The following is a 26,052-nucleotide window of genomic DNA, read 5'->3' as shown; positions in this document are numbered from 1 at the left end:
ACCACCATCTCTCGTGAGCGGGAAGGAGGAGCTCCAGCCCGTCCTAGAGGATAGGGATGGATGAGGGAACCATTACAGCCTGCTTTGGTGGGGAGGGGCGGGCAGGACAGGAAGAAGGAGGTGACAGAGAGTATCACATAATTTGTATTTCAGCTCAGTTCTGTTGGACTCAAAAGTCATAATTTTTCCCACCCACTGGGGCTCTGAAAAACTTCCTTGTGGATGCTGTGTCTCTATCAGAGGGCTTTGGGCTTTTGGGCCATAGATGCTACTGCCAACTTGGGAATCAGTGATTCAGTGCAGCAGCTGCTTCTTGTGCATTGTGTATACTCACAGCTCTGTGCTGGGCCCCATGGGTGACCCCCAGGGAAGAAGATTCAGGATGTCACAGCCCGTGAGGAACTGAGGGTACAGTGAGAGGCAGACATGCCCATGTTCTGCAGGGTTACCTGTTCTGCTGATGACAGCACAAGGCAGGCGGTTGCACTGGGCAGAGGCATGTGTGTGTGTGTGTGTGTGATGGCATAATGAGGTCCAAACTGGGGCATCAGTGAAGGCTTCCTGGAGGAGGCATTGGGGGGCTGGGCCTGGAGGAAGAGAAAGACCAGACGTTCTCCCTGGAGGCTGGAGAATCTGCCCTTGTCTGCTTGAACAGAGTTAAGAGTAGGCTCAAATGTGCCTTCAGCACAGTCAGAATTACAGACCCTGCTCTGAGTTCTCTAAAGCCTGTCATCCTCTGACTATGTGATCCTCCCCTTGCAAAACCCCCTGGCCTTCTCCTCGTCTGCCACGTGCCCTGGGCCTGCTTTTGCACATTCTGTTTCCTACCCCTACAACGAGCTTTCCCCACATCATCATGCAAGATGCCGTTCACTCTTCAAAATGCAGGTAAGTCAGGTCAGTGCTTTGGAAACAACTTGTAACCTTCTCAACCTGGGTCATACATCCATTCTCTGTTTTCTCCTAATAAGCTGTGGGTTCCTCTGCTTTAGCATTTCACCTGTTTATTCGTTTAACACATGTTTAGGGGACCCTCGGTATAGTATAGTATTCATAACAGTAAATTTTTTTGAGCGTTAACTCTGTTCCGAGCACTGCCTCCACCGACGTTTAATCTCTGCAATAACTATGAGATGCGTTATTATTATGTAAGTTTCCTGGGTGAAGAAATGAAAACATAAACAACATCATTAGCTGTTTGGTGAGATGCGACTAGGGTTTGAATCCAGATGCGGGGTGGGAGGTGTAAATGATACTGCCTTTTGTGACTTGTCATGTCATTGGCAGAGGCTCCAAGGAGCACACAAGGCAGATGCAGCCAAAGCCTTCTAGGATATCAGTCTAGGAGGGGAGACAGGTGCGAAGCAGAAGACACAAAATAAACACATCACTCTATGATGAAAAGGAGGGAAGTAAACCTCTCTGTGTCTCACTTTTCTCATCTGGAAAAGGGGGATAACATGAGTAGAGTCTTCGTATTCTTGTGTAAGGATAAAACAAGATAATCTGTGTAATGCACCTGGCATAGAACCTGCAACTAACAAGCCCTCTATCAATACACATCAGCTATGCTTGTTACATTTTATCTTTGCTACCCTCTTAGAGGAGCAATGCCCACAGGAAATACGTGGATGGATTAGAAGCTAGAAGAATACAGTGCATTCATCCTAAGTGACCTTGGTGTATTATATGAGAAAGGGTTTTAATATTCCTACCCTTGCGAAGCCCCCAGAGGATGAAATGTTTTTTGGAGAGCAGACCCCCAAGCCTTCCACTCGCCCTCAGCCTCTGAGATAGTTAATGGTGGCAGTTTGGCAGGGTTCATCCCTATGCCACAAACATTTGTCACACAGCCACTTGTGGCTGGAAATGTGCAAATACAATAATGCACATGATCCGACAGAGTGGTGGAAATCTCTATCTAAAGCAGCTGTTTGGGTACCAGCTGCTTGGTAACAAATACATCTTTAATGAAATCAAACAATCCTGCAGGACTTTTATTGATTGAGAACAATTGTTTTTAAATACAGTCTAGTAGCCGGGACTGTTAAGTCTTTTTCCTTCAATTAGGTCAGTTGGTTTGAATTAGAGACACTTGGCTATTAGCTAAGAAAATAAATCCTATTACCATTCAGCATTAAATCCCTCCTCTTCCTTCTGCTTACACTGAGGCATGGCAGAGCCACCTGGCTAAAGAGATTTTTGAGGGTAGTCCAGCTGTTTGCAGGGAAGGGAGTCTTACAGGAAACCAAAGTCCAACAAACTACCAAATGGGAGCCCATCTCAACCCACAATGTGCAATGAGGGGTGGGGAATGGTGGGAACTCATCCAAGTTTCTCACACAGAGTCTGACAACTTATACAGTGTCTATCCTGACACTAGATGTCACTTCCAAAACCGGATTTCACAGCAGGGCCATAGGAAGGCCCTGCAAACGCCTTTGTAGGAAGGTGTTCCATTTACCATAGAACGTGTCTTGATGAAAGGAACCACCATCCATCCTGTCACTCAAATGAGAAACCTGGGAATTATCCATGGACTCTCTCCTTTCCTACCCCTCATATCAAATGGGTCCCCAAACTCTGAATTCTATAGCCTGCATCTCTTTTCAATCTGCCCTTTCTGTCCATTTTTACATCCTTAGGGAGGGACCTTGTCATGATTTCTTACCTAGATTAATGCTTTCATGTCCTTAATAGACTTCTCTACCTTAATCTCCCTCCTACCCACCAGTCCTGGAAAGCAGGAGGTATCAGTTTGCTGAGCTGCCATGACAAATAGCACAGACTAGGAGGCTTGAACAACAGATATTTATTATCTCACAGTCCTGGAGGTCCAAGATCAAGGTGTCAGTAGGGGTGGTTTATTCCAAGGTCTCTCTCCTTGGCTTACAGATCTTGGCTTACCTTCTCCCTGTTCCCCTAAGTCTGTGTGTTGTCTGTGTGCTAATTGTCTTTTCTTGAAAGAACACCAGTCAGGTTGGGTTGGGGCCCACCCCAGTGATCTCTTTTCACATTTATCACCTCTGTAAAGGATGTATCTCCAAATACAGTCATATTTTGAGGTTAGGACTCAAGCTATGAATTCTGAAGGGACACATTTCAGACTAAAACAGGGAGATTCTTAAGTCAAAAACATAAGCGGTCCACTCTACTGCATAAACCCTTTGATAGTTCCCTGTGGCCTTCAGGGTAAAGTCAAGTTCCTGAGCTCCGCCGAGGAGGCCTTCATATTCTGAGACCCTTATTATCCTTCAGCCCATCTCTTCTCCCTACCCTAAAGTTGGATTTCTATTTCTGTGCCAGGTGCCATTCTAAAAGCTTATGGATACTAACTAATTTCCTCCTTTCAGAACTGAGATGCAGAAAGAGAGTCAGTGGCCAACACTCCAATGGGAAATCCACTGGGCAACCCCCATGTGTTAATTACCTCTCCATCCTCCATACCTAGCACAGGGTGTAGCACCAAGTCATTGATCAATGACAGATTGTTCAATGAAATAGTTTCAAACCAGTGTTTGGCCTTCTACACAGCTATGTGTACCAAAACCTATGTGGGACCAATGAAAGCAGGTCCCTTTGCTATTCCATAGCAGGTGCCTGCAAATGACCACCATGTCCTGAGACCGAAAATGCCTGTTTACATCAGAGGGAGACACTGTCCCGTAGACAGAGTTCATACTCAGCTTAGCACCAAGAGGCTAAGAACACCAGGCTGGGAGGGAAAATGGGAATGCAGAGGCTTTAAATGCCCTGATAGGAAGAAAAGGCAGCTTCCCTTTATGGAGAAGAAAAACAGGATGTCTGGGTAGATCTTCAAAGTGGTGAGTGCGCAGCACACAGATTAAATTACTGATGGAAGATTTTCTGCATTTGAGCTTACTTTCCCACCTTTTAGGATCCAGACAATGGCATTTTGGGACTGGAAACCTGATGAGGCTCAAGCTGGAAGGGTTCCTCCTTCACAGAGCTGTTGTAAGAGTCTTTGGCCTCCCTGAGAGCTGAGCTTGGGATTGTGATGAGAATGTTTTCAGCATTTGGTGGTTTGGGGAATAATGCTGATCTTATCAGTCTTCTTTATCTTATTAATTCTTTCAACTCTTAAATTGTAAGAGGTTCATAAGAGAATTGATTTTAAACTAAGACACCCTTTGGAGAAACCACACTTATCTTAGTGGGAGATGAACCAGGCTTGTAGCTGCGTAAGGAACCCCAAGTCCCCCGAGAATCAAGGACTCCTCTGATCCAGCCTGAAAAGCATAAGAAATCAGGGAAGAGATTCCTGACACTTTAACCTAAGCATATTGAACTTTAGACTTTTAACTCAGAAAGGCCAAAACTCCCATGATCTTTTTAAGTAAAGAAATCTTTCTTTTCTCTTTTTCCTTTTTTTTTTTTTTGGCCTCACCGTGTGTGGCATGTAGTATCTTAGTTCCTCAACCAGGGATTGAACCTGTGTCCCCTGCGGTGGAAGCGCAGAGCCCTAAACACTGGACAGTCAGGACTTCTAAATATATCTTTCATTTCTTTGAGATTCAACTTGCTGGGAGATTTCATTTTCAAACTATACCTTCCCAGCAAGACCTTGAAATCGGGAGGGGCTTATATTGGAGTTTGGGCAGCTTGAATACTGGTGTTTGATAAGTGGAGTGTCCTGTTCCTGTTTCCTTATGTCTCACTACAGACTCTCTGATGGAGGTGCAGCCTGGCTGGAGATCACTCAGGACAGGAAGAGAGAAACTAGTCAAGTTCAGACTCAGTGGAAGAAGTCTTGTTGTTGACCCTTCAGAGCCTTCTGGCGGCAAAATCTAAACTGTTCCCCAGGGGTCCTGGGAGCCACGCAGAGGAGCAGGGGTTAGTATCAGGCCATGCATGTGGGCATGGCCAATAAGATACCCTTTCCTTCTGTTGACCTCCTTCCATGGGCAGCAGCATCACAAGGTTGATTTTCAAGCCCACTATGTTGGGAACATGCTCATCTAGGGTAAATCACGGTGATTTCTCTCCCCTCCTGTATTACTTTCCAAGTGGATGAAGCCTGTTAATGTCTCTCTCCTGGCTTCCTGCTTTCTCTTTCCTGATGGGTAAATGTGAGAATGATTAGCATGAAGCAGACTTGTTCCCAGCTCCCCAGAAGCAGTTTCTCCAAAGCCTCTCATCATGGATGTGTGAGCCCCAGCCCAGCAGGGCATGTGGATGGTGGTGAAAGTGGGCCCCTTTCTGAGCTTCTCTTAGGAGACCCTTTTACTCTGAACTCTGTCCTCTGTCTGAGCTTGATCATAATAAAAGAGGTATGTCGGCTTTGATCTGTGTTATCCCTTGTCGTGTTTCTCCACTTGTTCTGAATCTAAGGAGGACGAAGTGGCTGCTTTTCACTGAGCAGAGACCTCAGAGACCTCAGCCCGGTGTCTGTTCCACTGCAGTTTTCATGGACTCCTAGCACACTCGCGGAGGGTAGGCATCGGGAGGCCCATGTGGCAAAGGAAGGAAGACCCCTCGAGGTTCCCCCTTCCCAGAGCAGCTCTCTTTGTTGGGAACCACCCACTCTGTTGTCTGTGTCCTCTTACCCGTCCATGAAAATAGCTACCACCATCATTAGGTGTTGGTACCACTCTACATATGTGTTATATCCTTTAATCTTCAAAATAATGCTGGTTGGGCCCCTCAGGAGATGGAGCATCAGAGTTGATAGACAACTTGGTTCCCAAACAGGTGAAGTTGGGACTCAATCCAGGTTGGATTTCAAAGCTCGTAGCTTGTTCCATCAGAGGCCAGGGCCGCCTCTCCTTCCTGGGACCAGAATCAGCAGACTCAGTCTCCATCTCTGTCTTTGCCACTTAGATCGTGAAGCCTGGCATGGTCCCTGAACTTCCGAGGCTCAGAAGTTCATGAAAGGAGGCAGCCTGACCCTCTCTCATGGATCTTCCAGAGGTCCAAACGTGATCATGAATATCACACAACATTTTAATCACAAAATCAGAACTGAGCGATATCTTATGGCTTTCAAGGCAAGCAAAGACACTAATTGGAGAGAACCCCTTTTTCCCCTTTCAGTTTTTCATTTCAATGCTCCTAAAAGCTTTGGTATCACAGATGCCTCCTCCAAGCCTTTAGAAGTTCAACTTGAATTAGGATTTGACAAAGAAGTCCTTTGCTACTGTTTTTCTTCTTCCTTAAGATTAAAAGAAAAGTCTAAATAGATGGCCTTCTGCTTAGCATAGTGCATTTTCCATATAAGCAGACTGACTGCTCCGTCAGACTGAGCACAGGCCCAAGCTCCTGGGCTGCTGACAGCTGAGCTGCTCCCCAGACTGTGCCCCTCAGAGCCCACCTGCTGTTCCCACCGCTCAAGCCAGGGAGGCCCAACACAGCCATGGGGGCTTTGTCTCCTATCAGCTGCTCCATCTTTGCTTAGCTTCAAACCTCTTTCACTTTGTTCTCCATCTTCCCTGCGTCTCTTACTTGAAGTCTTTTATTCTGGACCCCACCCTGTGCCCCCCAACTTCCCTCACCAGCTCTCACGGCCCATAGGCAGTGTTTCACATGGGGTCCCAAAGAGGCCGTTGGAGGCCAGCTGTGCAAGGCCTCATCCACCCCAGATCTTGCCAAGAGAATCTAGCTGTCAAAGAGCCCGTCTCATGTCCCTCTTGCCTCCAAACCCTTGCTCAGGCTGTTGTCCTTCCTAGAATTGACTCCCCTTCGGGCTGTCCTGCCACTTGTCCAAACCTCACCCTCAAAAGCTTAGGAGACCCTCAAAGCAAGCTCTTCCTTGAAGACCTTTAGGTTTCCCCAAGACAGAAAGAATCTTTTCTCCTCTGTGTTCCCACCACATTTGATCCATGATTCTACAACCACATCCTTCTCAGCCACTGCTCATCCTCATTTGTGTGATAGCCCATCTCCCAGTAGAGTATGAATTTCCCAAAGGCAGGGACCACATGGTATTGGAATAGATGCCTCCAGCCCCTTCACTTCAGGTCCCAGCATGGTGCCTGGAACATGGCAGGACTCAATGAACCACTTGAAATGGTCTACATTAAATGCCTGACTGGGGCCAACCCACGTCTGGAGAAGTACCACCTGGTGGCTCTTTGGGCTCTGCCACTGGGATGCAGGGTGACCTTGGAAAACTTTAAATTTACTGAAACTCTCAAAGTTGATCTCCACGTCTGTAAAGGAGGCTAATAACTGCTGTGGATTCTTGCAAAGAAAATGTGATAATAAATGAGGAATTGTTCAGTACACAGTCCAGTCTCAGAGAATGCTGTCCATCACAGGACCTACTTGTAAGGCATTGTCTGATTAGTTTCTTTTTTTTTTTAAATTTATTGAAGGATAGTTGACTTACAATATTGCATTAGTTTCAGGTGCACAGCATAGTGATTCATTTTTTTTCAGATTATGTTCCATTATATGTTATTAAAAGACATTGGGTATATTTCCTTGTGACATACAGTAAATCCTTGGTGCCTATTTATTTTATGTATATTTTATGTATAGTTTGTATTTGTATTTGTTAATCCCATACTCATTTGTCCCTTTCCCTCCCTTAATTCATTTTTAGATTCTAAACTTTTGAAAACAGGATTTTTTGGTCCTCTATTTTTAGTTGTCTTCCCTGTTTTATGTTATCTATTCAAGAACTTGAAACTTTTCTCTGGACAAATATATTAGGAGGAAAAAAATGTACAATGGTCTGAAATGACTTAAATTATTCTTAGTTACCATAATATATGCATAATATAAAAGTTACCATCTTAACTATTTTTAAGTGGCATTAAATACATTCACATTATTGTGTAACCATCACCACTGTTCATCTCCAGGCTTTTTTCATTTTGCAAAACATTAAACATTAACTCCATTAAAACAATATCTCTCCATAACCCCTGCCAAGACCCTGGCACTCACCATTCTACTTTCTGATTCTATGAATTCGCCTATTCTAGGTTCTTCATGTAAGTGGAATTAGATAGTATTTGTCCTTTTGTGACAGGTTTATTTCATTTAGCATAGTGTCCTCAAGGTTCATGCATGTTGTAGCCTGTGTCAGAGTTTCAATTGTTTTTTTGGCTGACTAGTATTCCACTGTACGTATAGACCACATTTTGTTTATCCATTCATTTGTCAATAAATATTTGGGTTGCTTCCACTGAAATTATTTTTGGATTGATAGAGATTCATAGAAGTAATTTTCAGGAATCCTCTCCCCTTCTCCCCAATAAGAGAGGAATAAGATTGACCTTGGTTTGCATTTCAGCTTGGTTTTTACTATATCGGTATCTTTGGGTCATAATATCTTACCCACACTGAACTTCAGTCGTTTAATTTCTACTTGGGGATGAGGATGCCTACCTGACCAGGTGACTACAAGAGACTGAGGGCAGCTGTTGTGTTCATCCTGGGCCCCGATGTGCTAGGTAAGTGGCATCTGCTATTTTTAGCTTTCTGGGCAATTATAACATGCCCAGGCTCTGGGCCCTTCCCTTTGTGGGGAACTCCATCACTCAGGAAGGACTTTCTTGACTCTTGAGGAGCAACATTCGCTCTTCACCTTCATTACTGGGGTCTGCAAACACTTTAGATAATGTGCCTAGGAAGCCATGTGGGTTATGGATTCACTTCTTTGGTGCCATGTTTAATATTGTTTTCTGTGCATCAAAAGGAAAACTGAACATGCTTTGACACATGCATTGCAAAGCTGTCTTGTTACCACTTTATTTTAAGTTTCTGAAATGTCTCCTGGTCGGCCAATGTCTTTGAATTTAGCAAATACTTCCCGAGAGTGCACACCCTGGGTTGGGTGTCTTGTCATGATACGGTGCAGAGTGATGAATTGGACCGAGCCTCTGTCCTCCAAGAACTCACTATGTAAGAGGGGGGCATCCCCAACAGCAGTATTACCTCTACAGTACACGACAGAATGAGTTACAAAGCCCCATCCTTCGTTTGCTGTGTATGTGGTATTAAATTTCAGGATGTGAAATGAGAAGACCTATGCTTCACCGTGGCTGCATGACTTTTGGGAAGGGACTCAATGTCCTTGAGCCTTGGTTTCTTCAGTTGTCAAGTGGAGATATACCTACCTTAAAAGGCTGTAGTGCCAAGAATAAAAAGGAATGGATTATTGGTGCATGCAACATGAAACATCCCATGTGCATGACGCTAAGTGAAAGAAACCAGACTCGAAAGGCAACATACTATATGGTTCCACATATACGATACTTTTGAAAAAGCAAAGCTTTAGGGAATGAAATCAGATCAGTGAATGCCAGGGGTTTGGGCTGGGGGTTGAGGAAACACTGGCAGGTCGAAATATTCTCTATCCTGATTGTGTTGGCGGTTAATGGCCGGCTACTTTTGTCAAATTCTTAGGACAGTGTAACTTAAAAGGGTGACTTTTACTGAATGCAAATTTTACCCTAATAAATAAGTAAACAAGTAAACAAAATGATTGCAAAAGACTAAATGAGATGATGTCTGTGAAAGAGCCTGTTGTAATGCCCAGCACCCAGTGGGTGCCCTGGAGGAAGTGTTTTTCATCTATTCAAAGCAAAAAAAAAGAGGATTCTCTCTGAAGTAGAAAGACCCAAGTTCAATGCCAGCTCTTCCATGTATTAGCTTTGCAACTTTGGACAATTTGCTTAAACTATCTGAAGTTCTTTATTCAGAAAATGAAAATAAAATTGTAATGTTGCAAGGTGGGAGCTTGTGAGAATCCAGTTGTATAATGTAAAGACCTAAACTCAGGGTGTGTTATGTAGAAAGTTTTACTTTATTTCTTTAAACACTCTAACACTGTGCTTATTGTGTACTAGCCACACTCCTGAAGACTGCATAGGTACTAACTGATTTAATCCTTATCATGGATCCATTTTACAGATGAGGAAACTGATCATAGGAAGGCTAAGTATTGGGTTCCGGGCAACATCTGGGATGGAGTCCAGAGCTCTCCCTCTCATCACTAGTCAATTCTGCCTGTTTGATTGACTACTCATTTACCATCAGCCATCTTGATGCAGGAAACCACTTCTGAACCATCCTACGCGTTAAAAGTCTTACCCAGAGAAGCAAGTCTTTCATTCTTTTCAGTGAAGTTCCTTTTATAATTGTTTCCAGATGACGCAACTGGCTCTCAGATGTGCTGAGTGGCTTATGGAGGCAACCGAGCTAAGACTTGATCCCAAACCTTCTGTCTCCAGAGCTGAGATTTTCCTTCTCAGCATCAGTGTCTATATAAATCCTGCCTTCCTCATCCACTTTGCAGCTAGAAATAAGCTCCCAGGCAAAGGTTTCTACGTGAGAACCTAAATAAGCCCTTTCAAATACTGCTGTCAGGAGTGTGAATTGCTAAGGCTTTTCCTGAGGACAATTTGGTGATGTGTGTCAAAAATGCCTTAAAAATGGACTTTCCCTTTGACTTACAATTTTAATTCTAAGGATTTTTCGTAAAGAAATAATCACAGATAGGCAAAGGTCTATATACAAGCAATTCCATTACATTTTTTTGCACTGCTGAAATTCTGGGAGCACATTAAGTACCCCCCAGTAATGGAATAGTTAACTCATTTATGAAGCAGCCATAAAATGGAATACTAAGCAGCTGTTAAAAATCATGTTTTAGAAGGTTACTTAATGACATGGAACATGTTCATGGTGTTTTTTCAGAGAAAAATCAGGATTAAAATAAAATTTGCGTATATGGCCATAGGAAAGAAGACTAGAATAAGCTACATGAATAAAATAAAATATGTGAAAAAGTTTATAGACCTATCAAGGTGAGAAGATTATGGAAGAATTTATTTCTGGCTCTTGGCTTTCCTATATTTCCTAAATTATATATCTATTTGTGTTTGGGAACACAACAAATGTCATTACAGCTTTTTAATTTTAATTAATTTAATTTATTTATTTTGGGCTGCATTGGGTCTTCGTTGCTCCGCGTGGGCTTTCTCTAGTAGCGGCGAGTGGGGGCCATTCTTCATTGAGGTGCACGGGCTTCTCATCATGGTGGCTTCTCTTGTTGTGGATGGCACGTGAGCTCTAGGCATGTGGGCTTCAGTAGTTGTGGCACACAGGCTTAGCTGCTCCACGGCATGTGGGATCTTCCCGGACCAGGGCTCGAACCCGTGTCCCCTTCATTGGCAGGCAGATTTCTTAACCACTGAGCCATCAGGGAAGCCCCATTACAACTTTTAAAAGCATGAAAGTGTCTCTTAATCCCTTGAGGATGAAAATATAAGTAGGTCATGTTGGGTTCTCTATGGTAGGTCAACACATATAGTGACTTTGTTCCCCAAACACAGTGGATCCTTTGGGAACTTGACCTCTCTCCATGTAGACTACACACAAAGGTAATATTGGATAGCACCTCAGTGCTCTGTAAACCCTCGATAGCACAGGAGAATAGAAGTTTAAGGTGGTTGGAAGGGAGCTCTGGGTATCACCTGCCCACTGGTCCCTAGTACAGGAATCTCCAAGATTTCAGCCTTGACAAGAGGCCCCCTAGCCTTCTCCTGAGCTCTCTCAGGGTCGGGGAGCCCCTGTGAGTCAGTGAGGGCTTTCTCACTGCTGTACCGCTCAGGCTGACTGGCGCTTCCACTGAGACAAAATCCAGGACTGCGGCCTCCAAGGGTCATATAGCAGGAATCAGCTCCTTTGCATAAGTGACAGCCCTCCCAGTGTGGGAGGACAGGCCATGTGTCCTCTGAACCATACCTTTTCAGACAGGCGTGTGAAAAAGACTAGGGGGCTTTAGTCATTATGAGCCAGCAGCATTGGTCAACAGACCCAACCCAACTGTGAAGAGCTTCTTCCCTCAGGAAACTCTCTTAACACCTCAGCAGACAAAAGATTCCCCCATCTGACTCCTACAGCAGCCTGTCTTTCAACATGGAGTGATGATGGAGTCACTTTCCTCAGCACTCTGTGACCTTCTCAAGTCAAGGGACCTTTTTCAAGTCTTCTCTGCATACCCAGTGCTTATCAGGGGCATGTGTATCCATGCATTCATGGGACCACACAGCACATATTAATCTAGTACCTGCACTGAGCCAGGCACTGCAGTAACTCGGAGTCTACAGCTGTAAACAAAACAGATAGGAGCCTTCCCAGGAGGGAGTTCATAGTTCTGGAGAAAGTCAGAATATAAATAGCTGATAAATAGGTACATGATAGATAGATAAAAAGGGATTGGATGGATGACTTGGATGGATGGATGGGTGGATTGGATGGATGGATTAGATTGCATGAATAGATGGATTGGATGGATGTATTGGATAGATATATTGGATATATGGATGGATTGGATGGATGGATTGGATGGATAGATTGATAGATAGATAAATCAATAAATGGCAGGTACCAGCTAGTTTACACTATAATACATACTATGAAAAGACAGAAGATGGGGGCTCTAAGAGGAGATATAGTGAGTGTGAGAATAATGTAGCAGTTAGGAGCAAAGATCCAGCTCCATCTCTTACTTAGCTGTGTGAACAGAGGCAAGTTTTTTTTTTTTTTTTTTATCACTGTGCCTCAGTTTCTTCATAAGTCAAGTTAGGATTCGTTTATTTCTCTGGTGATGCTTAAAGCATGCAGGCACAAGCAAGTGTTGGTTGTTATTTTTATTGTTAAGATATGTGGGTATTGAGGACATGGGGAGGGGGAAGGGTAAGCTGGGACGAAGTGAGAGAGTGTCATGGACATATATACACTACCAAATGTAAAACAGATAGCTAGTGGGAAGCAGCCACATAGCACAGGGAGATCAGCTGGGTGCTTTATGACCACCTAGATGGGTGGGATAGGGAGGGTGGGAGGGAGATGCAAGAGGGAAGAGATATGGGGATATATGTATATGTATAGCTGATTCACTTTGTTATAAAGCAGAAACTAGCACACCATTGTAAAGCAATTATAGTCCAATAAAGATGTAAAAAAAAAAAAAGATATGTGGGTATGGGTGGGTGTGGTGTCAGGGAAGATCTTTCTGGGGGAATGACTCCTGAGACTTTAAGCATGGGTAAGAAATGGCCAGAAGAGCATGGGGAGTGGGGAATGGGGAAGAGTTTGAATGAAGTATCCAAGGTGATAAATGGCCTGGAACCAAAGGCCAGGAGACCTAGTGTGTGAGAACAGAGGAGAGATAACCCAGAACACCTGGGAAGTCAGCTGGTCTGCTCCTACAGGGCCTTGCATGTCACCTCCATTGGTTTAAGTGTGTTGGGATGTAAGGGAGTGACACGTTTTACTTTTTAGTTTCTCTGGCTGCTCAGTGGGAAGGAGGGAGGCTGGGCAGGCCTCAGGAAGTGATGGAGAAGTGGTATGGAGGCAGAGCTGATGCTATTGCCTGTGAAACCTTGTAAGAATGAGGAAACTACAGTGCACACACGTACAAACACACACACAACTTCTTGTCCATGGGCAGACACAGATTGGGTACCAGCAAATAATACATGGTGACTGGACACAAACTGGATTTAGTCTGTTCCAGGACCCCTTTTCAGGAGCCTTTATTAAAGAAACAATTATTTATGACACTTGCTAAAGATGGTAAAGCACAGCATTCAGGACCATCCTGATTGGTGTAGGGATGATGGTGATAGTTTTGTAGTGGAAGAAAGAGAATGGGCTCAATTCTAGATACAGCATGGCCAGGTGGGAATTTATAGCCAAGGAACAAGGTAAGTGTCAGTAGATGGAAAATTACAGGAGAAACATAAGGGGTAGGAGAGGATTCTGGCTAAACCTAGTTAGAAGGAATCTTGCTGAAGACAGGTTGAAGTGATCAGACATCACCTGGAGGATGATGGAGGAACCTGATCAGATTTTGAGGGGGATCAGATATCAAGAGTAGGGGTTTCTTGCTAAATTGACTTAGCAGAGTTCTAGCTAAAATTGGATTTTACAAGGAAGGGCCCAGATGGGCCTAAGAGAAGTTTCAGGATCCTGAATCAAGTTTGGTCAAGCAAAAGAACATTGTCACCTTGTACACATATGCATACAATATTCCTGTTCAAATAAGTGTGTGGCAGAGAAGCTGAATGACATTTCCTTCATAGAACAGATGAATGAATGAGTCTGTGGCTGGGTTTGCAGGAAGATGGTGTCCAGGAGAGAAAGGGTGATTTTTCTGTTCTCACTGGAGTTGAACAGAATGGAATATGCATTCTTAGGCTTCAAAGCATAGGAGAATGTTGACTCTGCAGCTTTTTTCGGAACACGAGCAGTGAGATGAGAGAATGGCAGACAGCAGTGGGGGAGGTAGAGCCTTGAGAAAGTAGTTCAGATACCAGGGTCACTCTTCTCAAACATTTGAAGGCCTGCTACTGGGAAACAAAGGTCAGCTGGTGTAGCAAGGCTTTGATGAGGAGATGAAGGGCCAATGGACAAAGCCAACAAATACGTGAATATATATTCAACATCCTTAGTCATTAAGGAAGCACAAATCAAAACCACAAGAAGCTATTACTTCACACCTATTAGGACGGCTAGAATTAAAAAGATGAACAACAGCTAGTGTAGGAGATGATGTGGAGTAATTGGAACCCTCATGCCTTGATGGTGGGAATATGGAGCGGAGTGATGAAAATGTTTTGGAATTAGATACTGGTGATGGTTGCACTACTTTGACTTTGTCAATGTACTAAAAATTAATGAATGATACACTTTAAAAGGGTAAGTTTTATGGTGTGTAAATTATGTCAATAAAGCTGTCATTAATTAATTTTTTAAAAAATTATTTTATACTGGAGTATAGTTGATTTACAATGTTGTGTTAGTTTCAGTTGCACAGCAAAGTTATTCAGTTATACATATACATATATCTTTTCTTTTTCAGATTCTTTTCCCATATAGGTTATTATAGAGTATTGAGTAGAAAAAAATACAAAACAATTATGGGGAAAAGACTAGTTTGCACTTAGAAGAGAGAGCCAAAATCACTTTAAACATATTACCTAAACTAGAGGATATTCTGGGTAGAAGGCTACATGGAGCCACATATTTTCCAGGCCATGCCATTTGCTGTCCCACCAGTAGAACAAGGAATTGACTCTCACTGGGTTTACACACTGTTGGTATGTGTTTTGCTGGGTTAAACAGGTCCTGGTGAGGCTTGGACACAGGACAACTAGAATGAAGACTCCATTGGACAAGTCATGTTCTCAGTTCTTGAGGGTCTAAGCTTGACCTCCAGAACAAATCTGTCTCTATACCATGACCACTGGGCTCTCACCTAAAGAATGAGGAAGAAAAAGGACACTTGAGTTGGAGCTAACTGATGTTGAGCCTTTAAGGCATTTGGGGGTGCTGAGGCTGTCAGCCCTCAGTCATCGTGGCTTCTGAGTCAGGCAAATGACATGATCAAAATGACCCTAATCTCTCCGTAATTAATTGAGGATCTATAAAAATAGCATAATTGGCAAAGTGTCGTAAATTAGCATACTAATACGGTGACCCTCGCTAAGAAGCAGAATGGATTTACATGTGGGTGTTGTGCTGGGACCCATGGCTGAAAGGCAGATCTGGTGCAGGAGGTATCTGAGCTGCATTATCCCGTAGTCGGGCTGCTTTCTTCCAAGGCAAGGATTAGTGCTAATAATTTCTCCCCAGGGAAGCACTATCTAAATCCAGGTTTTTTGCAGAGTCTGTAAATACAGCTAGAGTCCTATTGGGGAGCAGAGTGGAGAGGCACAAGTACGTAGGTCAATCCAAGTCTTTTGTGCACTAACAATGATAGAGAACATCGAAGTTTCCATGTCGCTTAAGCAGTTGTTCTGTTTGTATTGACCAAGTAAGCTAGAAATCCAGGAGGGAGGTGATTTAAAGTATTAGAAGCCAGCGAGACTTCTGGAGCAAAAAAAAAAAAAAAAAAAAAAAGAAAAGTGTGTTTTCACATAGAGTTGGGTGATTCTGAGTAATAGAAGGAAGCTTCTGCACCTTTCTCAGCTTGCCTGGTTGTAACTGGACCTGAGAGCTCTCTCCAACCTTTGTGGCAGCATGTTTGGCCATCACCTACTTTGAGAAACGGATATTCACAAATGGTCATGTTTTAAACGCATCCTCTGATCCAGCTTATTACAAGGACATGTTATTTATGGAAGAGGTCCTGTCTGTAAAACTGCATGGTAGAAAGGAAACATCGTAGGCTGTGGCAAGGGGACTTGGACTCTAGACCCAGGCTGGCAACCCACTTTCTGTGCAGATTGAGGCCAGTGACTTCACCTCCTTTACACATGGCACCATATTTAAAATGAGGAAGAGGTTTCTAGGACCCCTTCTACATTAATAATATAAAGTATCTCAAAAGTCATGTCTGAATACCTTGGGGAGGGATGATGTAAAGACGATTTGCAAATCTACTAATAAATAAAGGCTTACTGATGAAAGGAATGTACATTTAGTCTATGCCTAAAGTGCCAGGTTCTCTGTCATGTGCTTTTTCATGGAATCCTCAAAACCATCATGATTTTGGCTGTCATTTCTATCTTTGCATCTAAATCAGTTGGAGCTCACAGAGTTTGCAACTTATCTAAGTTTTTTGGCATCTAGCAAGTAGCAAATGTGGGTCTTTATTCTAAAAAGTTAATAGTAGTAGGTAACATGCATCAAAACTTCTTTTATGTGTTTGTTATTGTTATTATTAATTCACTGAATCTTTTCAACAACATCATGAGATAGGAAGTTTGGTAATTTTACAGATGAGCAAAGTGTTGCTCAGAGTAGGTCAATAGCTTTTTCAAGGTCAATGGGTTAATAAAAAGTTATGAAGAAATATTGCTTTCTGATTGCATGAGTGGATGGATGGATGGATAGATGGATGGATGGATGGTTGAAACAATGAGGAAATTAACTAGACAAGTTTCTGATGAGGCTTGGACAGATAAACCACCCAAAACCCATGGTGGCCAACACCCACTGAGGGGTGATATGATCATGTGCCTCTTCTGTTTCAAAGTCTTAAATGATTCCACATTGTCTGGAAATAAAAAAACTAATAAAAAAGATTCTTCTAAATGGTATATAATAATACTCCTACCATTTATTGTTCATGTAGTATATGCTACAAAGAATTAAGTATTTTCTGCACAAGTTGTCTCATTTAATTCTCACAGCTGCACTGTAGAGTAGTAGTATTTATTTTTTGATTTCACAGTAAAGAAACTAAAGGTCATAGAAGCTAACTAATTTAGGCATACACATGGGAATGGGTGGCCACATAATTTATCATCCTAACTGGGATCATTCTGTTAGTGAGAGGGAGGTGTGCTGATAATTTGGGGGGTACAACAGGTATAAAAAGGGCTGTTGCACACCTACTGGAGGTATTGTCTTTGTAACTTGGCAGTGGAAAACCTGGGGTGTAAAAACTTTCTCATCCCAGAGTCCATGTTTTCAACTTCTACCCTCCCAGCCTTGCTAAGTCTTCTCTCCACCATTTGCTCCAGGCTGAGCAGCTCTCACCAGTTCCCACAGGGCTGCTTCCATGCCGCCATGTTTGATGTGAGCCGTTGCATTCTACGCTGACTTGAACTACTCATGAGATTCTCCTCCTTTGCATATTCCTCTGTCTGGTATGCCCTCCTCCTCTTCTTTGACAAATTCCCATTCAGTCTTCAAAACTCCTTCTGTCTGCACTTACCCTGGGAAGACTTCTGTCAATATTGACTTCCCTCTCTCCAATCCCATAATCTTTCTTTGCTGTTCATATCCCTTTTTCCTTCTTTCCCACTCAGTTATGATGTTTCAAGGGCAGACACTCATTGTTGTAACTCCAGGGTCCAGTATGGAACTCACCATTGAATGGGACTAATAATTTTTAAGAAAGGAGGGAAAATCGGAGGAAAAGAAGAAGTATGAATACTTGTGGTTCTAATGGAAATTGAAGATGGATCATTCATTCATTCATTCAACTATTCAATCAACGTTTATTGAGCACCTATCATATTCTAGGTGCTGGAATTTCACTGGTGGATAAGGTACGTGTTTCCTAAAAGGGGACAGACAATACATAAACAACCAAATATCAGTCATGAGATTTATGTACCATAAAGGTGTGGCTAAGCATCCTGCAGAAATAGAGAAATCAACAGAATACATTTCAGATACAAGAACACTTGCCCTTTACCTGATAGCCTGAATTTTATAGATGACATTGTGTCACATCCTCAAGGAAAACTTCCCAGTGGAGTTCAACCCTCTTTTTGTAAGATCATTTTGAGGAAGTTAAGATGGGTATTATTGTACCCAATTTGCAGATTCAAAGACAGGAAATGAGAGCAATAAATAGATGGTTCCTAGGTGGTAGAGATTGTGCAAAGGGAGCTGGGATGTGAACTCAGATCTTCTGCTACCATGATTTTCCTAGAAACTCTGATTAATTGGAACAGACTCTACCTGAAAAGTGATTAATGATATCATTTTAAGAATCTCATTTATAGTATTAGAATATACTGATATATAAATGTATCAGTTTTCTGTGGCTGCTGTAACAAATGACAACAGACTTGCTGACTCAAAACAACAGAAAGTGATTCTCTCACAGTTTTGGAAGTCAGAGGTCTGAAATCAGTACTACTGAGCTGAAATGCTCCTTCTGGAAGTTCTGGGAACAATCCTTTCCTTACCTCTTCCAGCTTCTCGTGGCTGCCAGTGTTACTTGGCTTGTGGTCACATCACTCCAACCTTCAAGACCAGTATCTTCAAATCTCCTTCGGCTCTGTCTTCACACTGCCTTCTCCTCTATGTGTGTAGTTAAATCTCCTTCTGCCTCCTTCTTATAAGGACACTTTTGATTGCATTTAAGTCCTTTTCAGGTAATCCAGAATAATCTTCCCATCTCAAGATCCTTAGTTGAATCACATCTACAAAGACCCCCCTCTTTGTCATATAAAGTAACATATTTACTGGTTCCAGAGATTAGGACATGGACTTATTCTGAGGGACCATTTTTCAGCCCACCACAAAAACTAACTCCTAATTATACTATACTACGACTTGGTAGGTGATAAAGATATTAAGCTATATTTTATCCAATGCTTATACCACCTGGGAGACACCACCTATGATGGCTACAGGCTCTGAAATGGAAGGGAGAGTTTTCAAATCTAGTCTTCTTAAGCTCTGGACTCAGACTTTTTCCACCCCTTTCCATTGAAGGAGTTTTATTAAAACAGTAGTTTTATTTTTATTTCCCCCCTTTTTTCCTGGACCAAAGTCTCTCATGAGTAAAGCATCCCCATTTGCAAAATAAGAAACTTTCCCTCTGGCTACCTGTTCCTTGAATGGAAAGCTGTATTTTTTATTTTGCCCAAGTTTGGGCTCTGTAATAGCAAACTCTGTGTTCTGTTTGTGCAAATTATCCCTGTTGACAGTGACGGGGAAACAGTCTTCTTCCAAGAGAGTTAATAGGTCCCAGTACCAGGGACAGCATCTCTTTGCCACTTTCCCCAGGAGCAATAGGACTGATTTTTTTATTAGCCCAATGAAGTGCTGGCAAAGGAGGGATCCTTCTCAGTTCTCTTCACCTGGGAATTTCTGGTTCCTGGAGCCTATGTGTGTCTAGTCTTCAGTCAATTAACATAAAGTTCAGCTGAAGGGGTGTGGGGACCCAATTTCTCAGTTCCAGGGTGTTCCAACCTGCTTCAGTCTAATTCCATTGCTATCCTCATTCCAATCAATGCATTTTGTCAAACATAAAGTCAAAGTCAGGTTGCCTTGTTCTGTGAATGATGATTGCTAAATAACATTAACAGTTAAAAGATGCTAATGTTCCCCCAAACGGTCAGGTCTCTGTCTCTTTCTCTTTTTGCTGTCCTTTTCATCTTACTGATAGTGTGTGAAAGGTGAAGTCTTTCTCCACCCCAGCTCAAACTTAATACACTGCCAGCCAGTTATTTGTCCCAGCTCCCCAGAGACATCTGAAATTGATTTCAGAGGCTGAACACTCGAATTAGATATTTAAAGCAACGAAGATGAATTTGAAGATAAATCTACCCTGTTGAGGGTCAGAGGACAACTGATGAAATATTTTTTTTTATTCTTAGCCCATAACATGATTCTTATTCAGCTTGTCATTTTCTGGAATCAATATGCAAATTAAAGAAATGTAGCATTGAGTACCTACCTGTAAGGACTGTGTATCGTCAAGTGTCTATCTAGGTTTGCCTTGAAGCCAAAGTATGTATTTGGCAAGTTGAGTTTGGAACACTGAGGTCTGATGGATTCATGTTGCTTCTAGAACTCCAGCTTCACCTAACTTGTACTGAATTTAATTTCATACCAGCAATGTTATTTCACTTGCTTATGAGTCACAAACAATTGATTTTGTGCAAGTTTGGGAATCTTACAGGGTGCGATACAGCAAGATGCCCTCTTTTAAACTTTTTTTAAATTAAAAACTATGTTTACAGATTTGTTCATTAGAGACAAAAAAATTCGGAAATAAATGTCCACAAAAATACATCATGGACCAGAGGCAGAGTCTGGATATGAAATACAAGGCAGTCAAGGAAAATAAAATGTGGAGCTCTCTTCATGTATTCCCAGAATTTCCTTTGACTTTATTTCATTTTATTCTAGTCTATATATTAAACATGTGCATGGTCATAACTTCTTTCTGGAGAACTGCCTTGTCCTAGATATTTTACTCTTTTTGATGTGAAAATAATTGTAAATTGCAATATTGGTCTGAGAGGTTGTAAAGGAAGGCTTTAGTCTTCCAGTAGAACAAGGCAGTCCTTAAAGATGTAACACCAACTTTCTGCTGAGAGAAAGACTTTTATTTTTCAAGGCAGAGATATGGGATTATGGGGAGAGAGGATTAGAATTTTGCCTTGACCTTTCTACTCCTGAATGAGACCAGTAGAATTAACTTAACCTCCTGAGATGTATGATTTGTTTACTGCTCCTTAAAGTCTACCTGCTTAAATTCCGCAATTAATTATGGAGAGACTGAAAGTTTAGGTGGGTGATGAGAACATGAGATACCCCCAATCAGATTCAGGTTAACTCAACTGTGAATGTTAACTAGAGGAAGTGGATACAGAATGCCATTTTAAATTGTGCTACATAAAGGTAATTCCTGAAGTTTTTAGAGTGGAATTGCAGAGGATTTTGGAGGCAAACAGTCAATATTTTTATTCTAGGTTCTTTCACATCCTGAGTGGCTTTAGGCTGACAAATTAATGTCTACATTATTAGTAAAGATAAGCTAGACTATGCTTCAGTAACAAATAAGTCCAAAATCCTGGAGGCTTAATAGATTTGTTGCTTGTCATACAATATGTCTATTGGGGGTATGTCTCACATCTTCACTGAGGAAACAGGCTCACAAGGGGTTCTCCCATTTGGAGCCACACTGTCAGAAAGAGTGGCTTCCCTAGTTGCCATAAAAGAGGAAAGAAATGAAAAATTGCATGCCATTTCCTCCCTGCCTGGGCCTGGATATGATGCAAGTCACTTTTGCTCACAGTCCATAGGTCTAACTACAAAAGGGTTGGAAGATGTAACAGAACTGAAGGAATGCTTGATGCATGTCACTGTCTCTATGCCTCAGTCTCCCAATTATGCAAAAAAGAAGATAACAATACCTACCACAAAAGGTTTCTCTGAAAATTAGTGATAAAAATGTTGAAGCATCTACTAGGTGCATAGTAAAATTGAGTTATTAATATTGCAACAAAAGACAACTCCAGTGTGGTTCTACTTGTAGAAGTACCTCAATGAATTTGGTTCTACAGTAACATTAGATGAGGACGACAAGTCTTATTTCATCAAATTCTTTCGAAGTTATCAAGAACTTTCTAGGTGTCAGGCACTGTGCTTGGAGCTGCAGACTATACAAAGGGAATTAAGATTCAGCTGCCCCAAAACAGGAACTATTGTTAGTCCAGGAAATGTAAAAATAAGACAAGTGCCCACATAACAGATTATGAAAACAATTAAAGTATATGGAATGTTGCTTAACATCATTAGCTATTAGGGAAATACAAATCAAAACTATGAGATAATACTTCACACTCACTAGGATGGCTATAATAAATAACTAAATTACATATATATGTATGTGTGTATATATACACACACACACATACACAGAAAATAACATGTTGATAAGGATAAGGGGAGATTGAATCCTGTACTCACTACTGGTGAGAATTTAACATAGAGTTACCATATGAACAAGTAATTCCATTCTAAGACATACCCAAGAGAATAGAAAATATATGTCCACAAAAAAACTTGTTCATGAATGTTCATAATAGCATTATTCATAATAGTCAAAACATGGAAACAACCCAAATGTTCATCAGCTGATGACTGGATAAACACAATGTGGATAAATGCAATATCTGTATCATGGGATATAATTTGGCTAGAAAAAGATGAAGTTCTAGTACATGCTACAGCAAGGGTGAAACTTGAAAACATCATGCTAAGTGAAAGAAAGAAAGTAGATTTGTGGTTGCCAGGGACTGAGAGGATAGGAGTGACTGTCAGTGGTTATGGCGTTAATTTCTGGGGTGATGAAAATGTTCTGGACTCAGATGGTGGTGATGGTTGCATAACTCTTATGAATATATTAAAACTATTGACTTGTATAATTTAAAAGTGTGAATTTTATGGTATGTGAATTGTATCTCAATAAAAATTATATGAGAAAAAATAAGAATTTAAAGGAGGGGGTGTTGTCTGGTTTGGAGAATCTGGTAAGTCTTCATCTGAGGTCAGCCTAAAAGGATAGCAATGATTTTGCAGAGGAACATGAAAGGTATGCAAGGGAAAGGTAAAGTATATGAACACAACTGAGGAAACACCTTTTAGGGGTTTTTGCTTGTTTGGTCCTCCCAATTATCTGCATAGGGACAGGACCTTACAAACCATATTTGAATTTCATGATTTCTTATCCATGGTCATAGATGACTGGACCAAAGTAGCCCCATGACTCAAGCTGGGCCAGCTAGATTCTCTCTGTCAAGTTTCTGTTCATAAGACCTGAGATTTCCAGACACTGAGAGGTAGAACCTGAGTCCCAGTGATGGCAGAGAGCTAGATGGAAGGTGGTCTTCAACACATGTTCAGGCTGGCTGTCCTGAGTCTCCTCTTTTGTGTCCCAGTTGCTCAGCATTTCTATGGATCCCATAGAGCCCTCTCCAATAAATTCCTATGTTTTGCTTGGGCAAGTTTAAGCTTGCTTCTGTTACTTCAACCAGAAAAAAACCAAACAGTGTGTTCAGCAAACAGTAAAAAAAATCAGTCTGACCACAGCTTACAAGGAGATGAATGTGGAAAAGTCAGCTGGGATCTTCTTCTACAGCCTTCTTGGAAACCAGGCTGAAGAGTAAACATTTAATCAGGGGAGTACTTTAAGGCTTTATGACAATGAGATGTCTTATAGACACCATTTAGGAAAATTGATCTGGCACCAATGAGTTAGAATATACAGATTCTCCTCAGTATTGTTTCCCCCTTTCAGTGACCATGTATAGACAGAAGAAGTTCAGTTATGTATGTTGAATTATAAATCAGAAAACAGCAATTGATTTCCATATTAGAACATTTCTGGTTTAACTCATTGTGGAGTTTTAAGTCCAACCTCATCAGTATGTATCCCATGTATCCCTTCCTATGTTCAAAGCACCATGCTGACTATTTACAATTGCAAGGCATGAAAATGACATTGACAGATGAATTGACAGATGTCCATCAACAGATGAACAGGTAAAGAAGATAAGATAAATACATATATATGTGTATATATATACATAGATATACACACAATAGAATATTACTCAACCATAAAAAAGAATGAAATATTGCCATTTGAAGCAACATAGATAGACCTAGAGATTATCATACTAAGTGAAGAAAGTCAGATGGAGAAAGACAAATATTATATGATATCACTTACACGTGGCATCTAAAAAATAATACAAATGAATCTATTTACAAAACAAAAACACACTCACAGACATAGAAAACAAACTTATGTTTACCAAAAGAGAAAGGGGGGGGATAAATTAGGAGTCTGGAATTAACAGATACACACTACTTTATATAAAATAAATAAGAAACCAGGATCTACTGTATAACACAGGAATAATATTCAATATCTTGTAATAATCTATAATGGACAATAATCTGAGATAGATAGATAGATAGATAGATAGATATACACATATATACACACATTCAGTTATATACATATATAATTGGATATAAATATCACTTTGTTGTACACCTGAAACTAACACAACATTGTAAATCAACGCTTCAATTAAAAAAAAAACAGTGCTGAAATACAACAATGATTGTGATTGGGTCTGTGCCTCCAAGGAGCTCTCAGATGAGAGTTTACACATGCTCTAGACCATCACTAATATTGTGGAATGCCCATTACAGGAATGTCTCCATGGTAGAAGGCATGGGATTACACAGTGTTTAGTTATTATACTTGTGATCTCAATTCACTGAGTTCTTATCCTTAAGCAGGATGGTTGGCCTATGTGAAGAGGAGGGGACTCTTCCTTGGATCCTCAGCTTTCTGGAGTTTGCACAACTCTTGTTGGAGACACAAAGGCCTGAGTACCCTGTGATTTGATATTTTAATGGAAATTAAGAAAGGAACTAAATTTGATAAACAGCTTAGTTATAAAAGAGAACTTAGCATTTAGTCTAAATATCCATTCAAAGTAAATATGTGTGACCTCCAAGATTTAAATTCAGACATTTTTTCTTATTTTCTTCCTTCTGTCTTTCTTCTTTTTTTGCTTTCCTTCTAAATAAAGTAAGATGAGTTCCTCCTGCTTTTAACATGTGAGTAGAGTTGAGATATTCTTGGCCTTTAAGCCATGGCAGACATTTTTCATCAGAAATATCTCTTTGTCTAATGTGTTTCTTCACTCTGTATGGAGTAAATTCAAAATGAAATGTTGTGTTAATACCATGACTTCTTTCTGTGGGCTTTGGGAAATGCAGAGTGGTGCAGCTAAATGCACGTTTCAACTCCTGAAACAAAATAAATGGTATGTAAAACTCCACCCAAAATCTCTCCACATTTACTCATTAAGAAGTTTTCCAGCATCATGCCCGCGGGCACTGGGGTCAATGTCGTGGCTTTTCCGGACATTCGTTGGCCACGAGGAAGGGCGGAAAGGACGTCCGGGAAAGGTGGAAAGACTATCTCCCAGTTGAATAGCGGATACCTGGGACTCGTTTCATTGCTTTCAAAGTTCCTTTAAAAAAAGTTTTGAAAAGAATCTTACTCCAGAAGAATGTTTTTCCCCCTTGGATCTCTTTTAACAAAATCCAAGAACAGAACGAAGAACTTGGGCTGATGATTGACTTAACATATACTCGCCGCTATTATTAGCCAGAGGACTTACCAGAAACTATTCCTTATCTCAAAATTTGTACAATTGGGCATCAGGTGCTAGATGATGACACTATTTTTAAATTCCAATGTGCTATTAATGGGTTTCTGAAAGAAAATAAAGATAATGACAGACTTATTGGTGTCCACTGTACCCATGGTTTAAACAGGATGGGCTACCACATCTGCAGATATTTGATTGATGTAGAAGGCATGTGGCCAGATGATGCAATTGGATACTGGTGTTTTATCTTTACAAGTTCCCCATCATTCCATAAGAAAGCTGCTCTTCTTCTGGTTTCATAAGAGATGGTGAACAGTGGTAAAATATCCAGTTTACCTAAATTTCTAGAGTACACTTCAGGGAGTGAATGATGGGGTGGGATGTTGGGGCAGAGTGAGAGATACAGATTCTGGTGAGACTGAGAGTCATTCACAAACATTACTGGGCTGTGGTGAAGGAGAACAAAAATAAACCAGGTTCCTGCTGGTGGACAGGAAGCCAAAATGAAGAAGAATGGTGCGTAGCTGGGCAGTGTAATTAGGCCCATAAGTGCTGTGTCTTCTGATAGTAATTATGAACAGAAACCAAATAATAATTACTAATAACATGTAGGTTACAAATCCTTGAGAGCTGAGGCAGAGAGAAGGAAAGATGGCATTATACCTTGTCTCTG

At 41.4% G+C, this 26,052-nt stretch overlaps 1 pseudogene; it reads left to right on the top strand.

Annotated features, from left to right (window-relative positions):
• The first annotated feature begins 863 nt into the window (after window positions 1-863).
• LOC132487999 (RNA/RNP complex-1-interacting phosphatase-like) lies at window positions 864-25,681 on the top strand (annotated as a pseudogene).
• The last annotated feature ends 371 nt before the right edge of the window (window positions 25,682-26,052 follow it).

This window comes from Mesoplodon densirostris, chromosome 4, assembly GCF_025265405.1.
Source record: "Mesoplodon densirostris isolate mMesDen1 chromosome 4, mMesDen1 primary haplotype, whole genome shotgun sequence".
NCBI classification, from domain to species: domain Eukaryota; kingdom Metazoa; phylum Chordata; class Mammalia; order Artiodactyla; family Ziphiidae; genus Mesoplodon; species Mesoplodon densirostris.
This window is presented reverse-complemented; position numbering and strand designations above follow the sequence as displayed.